A 12,171-nucleotide genomic window follows, 5' to 3' on the forward strand; every position below is an offset into this window, starting at 1 on the left:
CTCTCTCTCTCTCTCTATATATATATATATATATATATATATATATATATATATATATATATATATATATATATATATATGTATATATGTATCTTTATGTATGTATAAATTGGTCTCTATATATATTTATTTCTCTGCATAGATATATATATATATATATATATATATATATATATATATATATATATATATATATATATATATATATTATATTTATATATATATGTATGTATGTATGTATGTGTGTTGTATGTATGTATGTATAATTTCGAACACAAAATCGAGTAATGAAATCTAAAAAAAGAAAAACATATAACTTGCAACATAATTCTTAAAAAATATAAACACTTAACATTGTTATGACCCTGCATTACCGACTCACTAAAATCAACAAAAAAGCCAAATTAACGGTAATTAATATATCCATTTACGCTGAACCGTGCCTCACTAATATGCATTCATTTCAGCTTCTGATACGTAGAGTGAGAAATCAATAAATCACGACAATAAACAAAGTAGGTCACATCATTGTTTATCAGGACTTTGCCGTAGAATCACTTATGATTGCTGGCCTTGATAAACGATATAAACAATTACTCTCGCAAAATAAAACAATTTCTAATTAATGAAACAATTGAGGAAAGCATGACCTATTAATTCGTATCGGGATATCAGGAACCTTATTATAATAATCATGGTTATTAACAAATCTAATTAATGAAACAATAAAACGTAAAGTGGGGTCATTATGTTTACTGCATAAAATGTATTACAACAACAGACATCTTATGCGCCCTTCCCCATAGGGATAATGTTAAATCAGCGACCATGCGGTGCACTGTAGGCATATTAGTTCTTTTGCAGTAGTTTTTTCTTCTAGCTGCAACCTTTTCATTTTTACTGTACCTCCATTCATATTCTCTCTCTTCCATCTTGCTATTCATTCTTCCCAATTAATCATAGTGCAATTGCGAGGTTTTTCTCCTGCCATGCCTTCAAACCTTTTATTGATACTTGCTTCAGCGCTGAATGACTTCTTAGGGTTCAGTGCTTGGCCTTTGGCCCAAATTCTACATTCAATTCAATTCAGTTCAGTCCTACGCGCTCTTTTTCATATTATCTAGCTGGTTTTGCTAGCAATAATAGGCAGGCTGTTCCTGCAATGTGTCGTTTTCTAGAGTCAGGTTTAATACTACTAAGATCTCTAGGAGTTTCATTTTGGCTACAACTGAAATGTGGAATAGTTCGCCTAGTGAAGTTGTGGAGTCTCCTGATCTCCAAATGTTTAAGAGAGCAGCGAATTGAATTGAACTGAATATAGAATTTAGGCCAAGGGCCAAGCACTGGATCTTATGAGGTCATTCAGAGCTGAAACGGAAACTGACTGTTAAAAGGTTTGAAAGGTGTAACAGGAAGAAAACCTCGCAGTTGCACTATGAATCAATTGTTAGGAGAGGCTGGAAAGTAAGTTGAAAGAAAGGAAATATGAGAGGAGGTACAGTAAAAGAAACGAAAGGGGTTGCAGCTAGGGGCTGCAAGCACGCTGCAAAGAACCTTAAGTAATTCCTAGTGCACCGCACGAGGTGCACTGACCCCACTACCCCGCTACGGGGAGGAGCAATTTCGTTCCGGCTCTCTCCTGACATCGTCTGAATTCAGGTGTACCGGTTATATTTTCTATTCACTCATATTTAATTTTTCATAACCTATAACTTTGCAGGCTGATTTCCCTCTGGAGGCCTTTTGGTTTTAAAGTTTATTGACTCTGTGCTTAATAGGTTTCAGCTGAAGATTTAAAGAAATAAAGAAAGCTTGACTTATTAAAAAAATATCGGAGTATTAGCCCTACAGAGGTTCTCAGTCCTTAGGCTTACAGTAAGATGTATGTGATTACAAGAAGGTTTACAGGATAAGTCTTGTAAATAAAGGAAAGAAGCCACGTGGGAAAGGTTAGAATTCTTGCCGAAGATATGGGAGTACCAACGATCTTTACAAAATTGTTGATTGTTTGAAAATGATATAAAATAAATACACTTTCTAAAAGGACAAAAGAATTTAAGTGCGTGGTAATCTACAATACCTTCTCAAATGCAACCTAGCTACCATAAACATATTTTGCCTAGAAAGAAATAGACCTTGAAACAATGTAAAGAAATAATTTAAAACAACAATACATTCCTATCTGTATGTATACATGTACACAAACACACGCATCACCCCTGGTTGAAACCACCAGTATACCCTGTAAAAAAAAATACACATACGCACACGCATACATACACAAAAATATGCATCCTATATACGAGCCATGATGTAGCATAACTGCGGCCATTCCATGCGTTCACTGCACTGGAAAAACATGCGGCAGGGGAGGTGGTAAAAAAAAATATATAAAAAAAACCTAACCCTATACTGGTTAGCAGAGCAAAATGAAATAGTGGCGATAGGCAGGAACGCCATAGTCCCTATAACGTAAATAATTCCCCTGATGGCATAGTTGGTATGACGCCCGTTACCTTTCGAGGGCAACGAAAATGTGATGCCCCCACTGGACATCAAATTTTATGACGCAGAACGGCGGCATATGTACGGTAATGCCCCGCGCCGTAGGTCGCTTACGACCTTTCCGGCCATATTAAAAGGTGACCTTTATGGTTCCCAAGTGTCGGGTATAATTATTGACCCTCCGATGGATGTTATTTGGTGTAATTTCTCTGGCTTGTAAGAAGCGTTAGTTGAAGAAGAAGAAAAAAAAAGAATTTCACGTTATTTAGTGTCGGGTATGATAACTGACCTTCTAAAGGGCGTTATTTAGTGCCATTTATCTGTGTTCTAAGAAGCCTTAATCAATGGAAACGAAAGGAATTAACGTTATTTTGCTGATAATAAATAACGCAGCTGTAGCAAAATCATGTGTAAATAAAAGTGATGTTAACGTTATTTGTTGGATAAATGATTTAATTTAACATTATTTGGCTGACATATAACTAACGCTAAAGCAGCAAAATCTCGCGAAAAAGCAGGGAATTTAACATTATTTGGCCGGTAAATACATAACACAGCTATAACCAAATAATGAGTAAAAAAAAAAGAGAGAATTTAACATTACGTGGCTGATAAAGCAGATATTCCTGATTACTTATCAGTCCTTATGTAACTTCATATCTTACTCAAACTCTCACAACTTTCGGGCCTTATTATGACCCACTGCAGCTTGAACTATACCGCTAGGGTTTGTTGCAAGTACTAATAATGATTGGTATTTCACTAAGTAAGTGTTTCAACCCTGCACTTATCTCTCCTCTTCAACCTGCGTCTCGTACTTATTAAATGTGTAACTATAATGATATCATTTTTAAAAATAAAAAGCATAATAAATTAATAATTTCAAATTGTTTTCTACGCTAACGCGCTATTCAAAAAAATAACTGTTCATGGCCACGAGGTCAATGCGTTTCCCAGAGCGGGCGGTCGTAATAAGCTGTAATTGGGCAATGTGATACAGCTTAGGTGGGTAAAACAGCAACACTAATGATGATACATGAATAATGACTGCAAATTCATTATTGCAGTGAAGCGTATTTAAGGTTTTAAATTACCATGTTTCTCTCTCTCTCTCTCTCTCTATTTTGTAGATGTGTATATGTGTATATATATATATATATATATATATATATATATATATATATATATATATATATATATATATATATATAGATACATATATATATATGTATATATGTATATGTATATACAAATATATATACATACATACATATGAAGGAAGATAGAGAATTTAGATAAAATTCCAGCATTTCTGTGGTACGATAGTTCACTTGATATCTTAGTCTATATCATACGAAAAAATATTAGACTGACCTTAGTAAAAGAAAGCAGAAAATCACGGTTTTACCTAAATAATCTTTTAATTTTCTATTTTCTTAATTTTGCTATGTTATCAGTTAATTTCAATTTCAGTTTTATTTTCCTCTGAGGTATTTTTTATAATAAGTGCAGGTCTTGATTCTCGTGTCAAAGTATTTCTCATTAACAAAATATCTGAATGAATTCTAACATTAACTTTATCTTCGTAATTTCAACAAAGCAAATCCGAATAAAGAAAACTAAAGAAACTTGAAATCTTTTTGCAACCTTTCCACTTTTTTTCTGTGATTGGCAAAAGCATAATTTTGGATAAAGCATCAATCAGTGGCGCCATTTGCATATTCATAAGTTTTGGAAATGCGCAGCATATGACTCTTGATGACTTTTCCGTGAAGCAATAAATGATATTAAAATACACTGCATATTTACAATTACTCACCGGCAGCGATTAGCATATTTTTCGTGATGAGAGACGGAGGAAAATTTCAATCACCGTTGTCACACGCATTTTGGGACTCTCTTCTCTCATTAGTTCGCCCATGGATAAAACGAAAACTCTTTACGCGTAAAAATAAGTATATGGTTCAGTTTTTAAAATTTATGTATGTATGTGTGTATGTATGTATGTATGTATGTATGTATATATATATATATATACATATATAAATTATATAATAATTGTTCTTTATGTTCAAAAATAAGTATATGGTTCAGTTTAAAATTTATGTATGTATGTATGTATGTGTGTGTATATGTATAAATATGTATAACATACATATATATATATATATATATATATACATATATATATATATATATATATATATATATATATATATATATATATATATATATATATATATATAAATTACATTACTTGTTCTTTATGTAAAAATAATATATATGGTTCAGTTTAAAATTTATGCCTGTATGTATGTATGTATGTATGTATAAATATGTATGTATGTATATATGTGTATGTATAAATATGTATATATATACTATATATGTTTATATATATATATATATATATATATATATATATATATATATATATATACATTAGATTAATTGTTCTGTAGATAAAAATCCCCTGGGATGTGAAAAATTATTTCAGGTGTTCGTTGAGGGGAATGGTTCTTCTACATGCATTTATTCAATGTCGATTTTATCATTCAGAGTCATCTATATCTCGTTTTATGGTGTTTGGTACAACTGGAATTCTTACGTGTATTCTTATATATCTATTGCTGGTGCTGTTACAAATATTCATTTTATGTTACTATGTCATTGAGATTCTTACATGCGTTTGTACTTTGTTCTGTATAAATATGGAATACGTGTATACATTTATCAAATTCATTTATGTTGTTGAAGTTATGTAAATTTATCCTGTGATATTTAATGTCACAGAATAAACTTTACATGACATATATATATATATATATATATATATATATATATATATATATATATATATATATATATATATATATATATATATATATATATATATATATATATATATATATATATATATATATATATATATATATATATATATGATCTGTTTATCACGCATCACACAGGCCAAAAATAACTGGAAACAGAATTGAAACCGGTCAGGACTTAATCTGTAACACGTTACCAATAGAAGGCTTTATGTCTATTTTGGTGCGCCATACATTTCAAAGTGAAGTTTGGTAATTTCTATTCATCATTATCATCACCATCATCATCTTCAGTGATTTTCAACCACTGCCTTCACTGCGCTTCAGCTTTCACAAATCTACACTTTCAGAGGAACACTGTCGACACTACCACGCACCATTCTCCCTAGCCGTTTCAATCCCGCATTCATCACTATCTCATCTACATATGGAACTTCCGTAATTTCCCTAATGGTATCATGTCTCATTCTGTCCCTACCATCTGACCTGTAATAATTTTCTGAAAGTTTCAGATCGACAAAATCTTTTAGGTATAGACTGATTCTCATTCCATGATTTATGTCCGTATAGCATCGCAGAGCATACTACTCTACCGTATTACATTATACGACAGTAAAAGATATATTTAAATTTTTTTTTTGTTCGTGGCCTTTTTTGACACTTGTTGAGCTTATAACTTTTATTTTTTGCTTCAGTTTTGAAACCTTTTCATTTTGTGAGGAACATTTGTCCATAATCCAGAATAAGGGACACTTAAAAATAAATTTTTAGTTATCGATATTTTTGTACAGTTACTGTCTAAATAAACATATTCTAGAGTAAGAGAGCTCAAAAAAGCTTTGACAGGCTTATAGACACCTTTATAATAATTGATTTGATGGCCCTGCCAAACCTAGGGTTACTAGGAAAGGTCACAATTTTACGCTAATTACCCATTCATGAATATGGGAGACCTTGATGTTTAGTGAGGCATAACTATATATAAAAACAATATTTTATTTCTAAATAAGTAAATAAATAATTACGCGCTAAAAATGCTTTATGTCAATGTATATGATTACTGGCTTAATTTGCATTTTACAAGGATAATTTTACATAAATCATGTAAATATATATATATATATATATATATATATATATATATATATATATATATATATATATATATATAATCGAATTATAAATGTGTCTTTTGCAGAGCTTTCTTATTATTAGTTACAACTTGCAACAAATTATTTTATTATATCAGTTTACAATTTTCATGCATTGACGATATTACCAATAATAGTTGGCCATTTTCGCAAAAAAGTACACACCAGAAAGATTTCCTTCATATATATTATATTAGATTATATCTTCTATTCTTTGATAGTTTAGGAAATGAAATTATTAAACGCAAACGGTTATTTCTTTATTTTCTTAACGTGAGAGTTAGCTTTAAATTTCAGGTCAGTGTTTGCATCAATTAACCTCAGTGATAGTAGATGGAAACTGACGTCAAGTTCAATTCTGTATTTTTCATCTGCTTGTAAATTTTATCATCAATTTCGCGAACAGAATTGATACTTCACTTGTTCTATAAAAGCAAAGTACTAAGTTACTGACAGTAGTCATACGTATTAATATATTTTCTAGGGCAATAATTATTTTGTGTATACATCTAGTAAAAAGAAAAATAAGAAATGTTTACGCAATGATTTATATGGATTCCTTTTAAAGTTGATAACGTAAAAAGACACAATTTTTCCTAAGAGCTTGTAAAAAACTATAAAAAAAATCCCTTAAGTACAAAATGAGAAACATTACTTACGATCGCCAGTGAGCGATAACACTTTCCCCCTGAATATCCGAATCAGATTCCAATCCGGATAATGACGAAATTCCTTTTAGCACACGGAATCATTTTCGCGGGATTTTGACGCAAAGGATTTATGTCATCTCAAATATTCATTCGACTTTTTATTAGCAGTGAAAGGTTCCTGATCTGGGAATGTATTATCAAAGTTCAAATGACAGAAGAATTAAGAGGATTTATAAGCTGAGGTTCATGAAAATGTCATGACCTTCGCTCTTTTTGATATCAACCAAAGTGAAAACATTAATTGAATTTTCTATGATATATGAAATAATTCAAGCATGAAAGTTGCTTCTCTGAAAGTGCAAGTGGCACTAACGAAAACTCAAACGTTTGATTTATATTTGCATTATGACCACATTTGTGTTTACCAAAACTCTTGAAATAATTTTATAAACGCACTTCTACATACATATCCAGATACAATGAGCCCAGATATATATACACACACACACATGCACACACACACATTATATATATATGTGTGTGTGTATCAGTAAACATATATACATACATATATATACAGATAAATAATATACATATACATACATATATACATATATATATATATATATATATACATATATACATACATACATATATATATATATATATATATATATATATATATATATATATATATATATTTACATGTATGTGCGTGCGTGTGTATGTATTCACGTAATTATATGCATGCTTGTGCCTACTAGAAAGACACTGATTGAATACAATTTTTATAGGGTTATATACATGGAAAATATAAAACGTTATCACATTGCTTGTAGTCAGGACCCCTGATTTGAAAAGAAATTGAAAGAAGAAATCACTTGCCCTCTCTCTCTCTCTCTCTCTCTCTCAGAGGTCGAACTTCAACCTGTCTAAAAATGAAGGATTTTGGCAAATACGACCGAAGGTTTCAGACCTTCATGAAGAGAGCTAATTGGCCCTTTACCTGATTGTACAGGTGATAAAAATAACCGTTCCAGAGAAGTAATAGATTCAGTTTCCACTGCACGAGACTAATTGGGACTTTCCGGATTCCTAGAATGCGAGAGACCTGGATAAACTGATTCTGTCTTTTTTTTTTTTTTATTTTGTTTACTGCACTTTAATTATGTTGTTTTCAACCTTTTATTTTATAGGTGACAGCTCTTAGAGAAGTGATCGAGTTAAATTATTCTGTCTGTCTGTTCTGTCTGTCTTTCTGCCTGCTAACAGTCAGATGAGAGACTTCAGAAAGCCAATTTATAATTCTAAATGACTTTCCATCATTCAGTTCCAAGACAGCCATCAGGAGTTTGAGTTAAAAGTTCCTTTGCCTCAGAAAAATTGCTTAGTGATTATAAAAATGATTTCTTAGATTATGTCCCCCTTAGAAGCGAATGAAATTAAGAAGTCATAGCTAAATAAATCTGAAAAATGATCATGGACGTTCCAATACTATAATTATCTAACCACTATAGCTCATTCATTGATTGGTTATACATAAAGCTGAATGATATATTTTATAACAGGAATAGGCCAAGTTTATATCCTCTTTAGAGCACCTTCCTCAAACCAATGAGAAAACCTGGGATGAAAATGTTATTTTACAACCTCTCTAAGAAAATATAAAATATATGAGGCTATAATATCGCGTTCGATGGGTCTTTGTGGTTCGGATCCCACAATAAGCTGTAGGTCCCGTTGCTAGGTAACCAGCTAATCCTTTGGGCCAGCCCTAGGAGAGCTGTTAATCAGCTCAGTGGTCTGGTTAAACTAGGATATACTTAACTTTTTACCCTAAAGCAAATGTCAAAAATATGAAAAAAACAATTTTTACCGTTAAAAGATTATTTTTAGAAATGAGGAAATGAGGAAAGAGAGAAAATAATACTCCTGTTTAGACAGGGCATTATAAAATAAACTTTGATTTCGTTTTTGGTGAAAAAACAAAAATGATAAATCTTGAAACCTTTAGAGAAAGGTTCTGGAACTGCACTTCCTGTCAGAAGTATTACCATTAGGATACTGGAAAATTTTTTTTTTTTTTATTACAAAATCTTCGAGAAAAATCGAAAAAGATAACATCATACCTGTATTTTTGCTCATAAGCATTCAGGTTCAAAGTGATGGAAGATAAACTTTGTTAATTAAAAGTCCACAACATACCGAGAAACAAGTTTTCAAGTTGCAACCTCTTTCAGAAGCATTTAAGCTAAACACAATTTATAGCAAAAACAAACAATACTCTTGGCTTTTGAAAGAAAAACACCTACATATAAAAATAAATCAAAACGAAAATTTAATACTGAAACTTGTTTCCAGGAAGCATTTTATGGGAAAACGAATGTGTGTGTGTGTGTGTGTGTGTGTGTGTGTGTGTGTGTATATGTATATATATATATATATATATATATATATATATATATATATATATATATATATATATATGATATAATTACGCACCTACGGAAAATGAAAACAAACATCTAAAACAAAATATCTGAAAAAACGAAAACTAAAGCCGGAACCCATTTCACAAGCATTTAGGCTCAAGACAACGGGAAAGAAATAAAGCTGGAAGCGATAAGCCCCGAGCAATGGAGCCATTACTTGTCCGTGGCGTACCCCAAGGGACCCGGCTCATAAAGAGAGAGAGAGAGAGAGAGAGAGAGAGAGAGAGAGAGAGAGAACGCCGGCTGCAATAATTTTTGCTCGCCGCAAATGAATAAGCATAGAACCGTTTGGGCTTTTATCCTGAATCGTAATATACTTTGAAATATCTCTGTCCGAGGTGGGGGGGGCTTAATGCTTTTATTATTACGGTAGGAAAACCGGATTTATTTGTTTGTCCTATTTTAATCTGGCTGTATTCAGATTAATGCTCCTTACATGCCGGCCGTGAATTACTTAGTTGGGGGAATATAATAAGGCTTACGTTTTCCAACCTTGCGCATCTTTACAGTATTTCATGCCTCTCTCTCTCTCTCTCTCTCTCTCTCTCTCTCTCTCTCTCATGCCTGCTGTTGTTAGAAACAAAGAAATGAATTTTAAGATCTTAGCAAAAAGCGGTGAATTTGATACTTGAATTAAATGTATAAGTAATTATCATTTTTAAAACTGTGTAATTATCATCCTAGTGAAAAAGTGGCAACCGTCTTGTGGGTAAATTGAAAATAAAACAATGAAATTGAAATAATAAACTCTTGTGACGAGAAATGTAAAAAAAAAAAAAAAAACAGTTGAAATGGAAAAGAAGTGAAGCTGCAAGAATAACACAGAAGAGTCAGTGTACTTGTTTATTCCCTTTTACTACTACTACTACTACTATTACTACTACTACTAATAATAATAATAATAATAATAATAATAATATAATCTTTATACCATAATACGAATATGTTCAGATACATGTGTTCTGTGTAGCAATGACAGTATACGGGTAATGCATTCCCAGGTTTGTACTCGCCGTCGTCCAGCCCGCTCTGCAACTGGGGATCATGACTTACCAACCCTCTCTTAGATACTGTCATTTATGACAGTATGAGTACATTAATAATGACAATCACTATCACTGTTAATATTACTGATATCAGCCTCACTGCAATTATCAGGAAATTCCCAAACACAGACTGTACTGGAATCCCCTTCAAGTTTCAAAGCATCAAATCAATTCCCCATTTCGGACAGACTCCATCGCAACAAAACCCGACCTAATAGGATAAAAAAAAACACACACCAAAGCACTCTATAATGATCCAAACCTCCCCACTCCTGCAAGAAAAGAGTAAAAACCTTTAGAATGTGACAAAATTCGCCGCTTTCGTCGCTTGCGGATGCTTTATTTCGCTGATTGCATTTCTTTTTACCCTTTTGAAAGACTCCAAAGTCTCATCATTACCGTGTCATTCCGGGGGACACAAAGGCGTCGCTTCTTATAAAAAGCGCGTTAATTGTCTATTGCCTCGACGGTAATTGGACACCCAGCTTCCCTGCCCTTGCACCAGAGGGCTTGGACAGCAGGTAGCTTTGTTTAGTTCAAGTCTGGAAGTAATATGGCACTGATGTTAGCTGATGATTTTGTTAGCCAACGCCCCTGGAAATAACACGGCACTGATGACAGCAGCCACTCTGTTAATGAATGGCCTTTGGAAACAAATATTGTTGATGTTAGTAGCCGCCTTTGTAAGGATAATGCCCTAGAAATAAATACGACATTGATGATAGCATTCCTTGTATGGTAACGCCCTGGAAATAACACAACATTGATGATAGCAGCTGCCTGCGTCAGGTAACGCCCCTTGAAATAACAATTTATGACAGTAGCTGCCTTTGTAAGGGTAACGCCCTTGGAAATAACACAACACTGATGACAGTAGCTGCCTTTGTAAGGGTAACGCCCTTGGAAATAACACGATATTGATGATAGCAGTTGCCTTTGTAAGGGTAACGCCCTTGGAAATAACACGATATTGATGATAGCAGTTGCCTTTGTAAGGGTAACACCCTTGGAAATAACACGATATTGATGATAGCAGTTGCCTTTGTAAGGGTAACGCCCTTGGAAATAACACGATATTGATGATAGCAGTTGCCTTTGTAAGGGTAACGCCCTTGGAAATAACACGATATTGATGATAGCAGTTGCCTTTGTAAGGGTAATGCCCTTGGAAATAACACGACATTGATGATAGCAGCTGCCTTTGTAAGGGTAACGCCCTTGGAAATAACACGATATTGATGATAGCAGCTGCCTTTGTAAGGGTAACGCCCTTGGAAATAACACGATATTGATGATAGCAGCTGCCTTTATAAGGGTAACGCCCTTGGAAATAACACCACATTGATGATAGCAGCTGCCTTTGTAAGGGTAACGCCCTTGGAAATAACACAACATTGATGAAAGCAGCTGCCTTTGTTAAGGTAACGCCCTTGGAAATAACACGATATTGATGATAGCAGCTGCCTTTGTAAGGGTAACGCCCTTGGAAATAACAA

This window comes from Macrobrachium rosenbergii, chromosome 15 (assembly GCF_040412425.1).
Source record: "Macrobrachium rosenbergii isolate ZJJX-2024 chromosome 15, ASM4041242v1, whole genome shotgun sequence".
NCBI lineage: Eukaryota > Metazoa > Arthropoda > Malacostraca > Decapoda > Palaemonidae > Macrobrachium > Macrobrachium rosenbergii.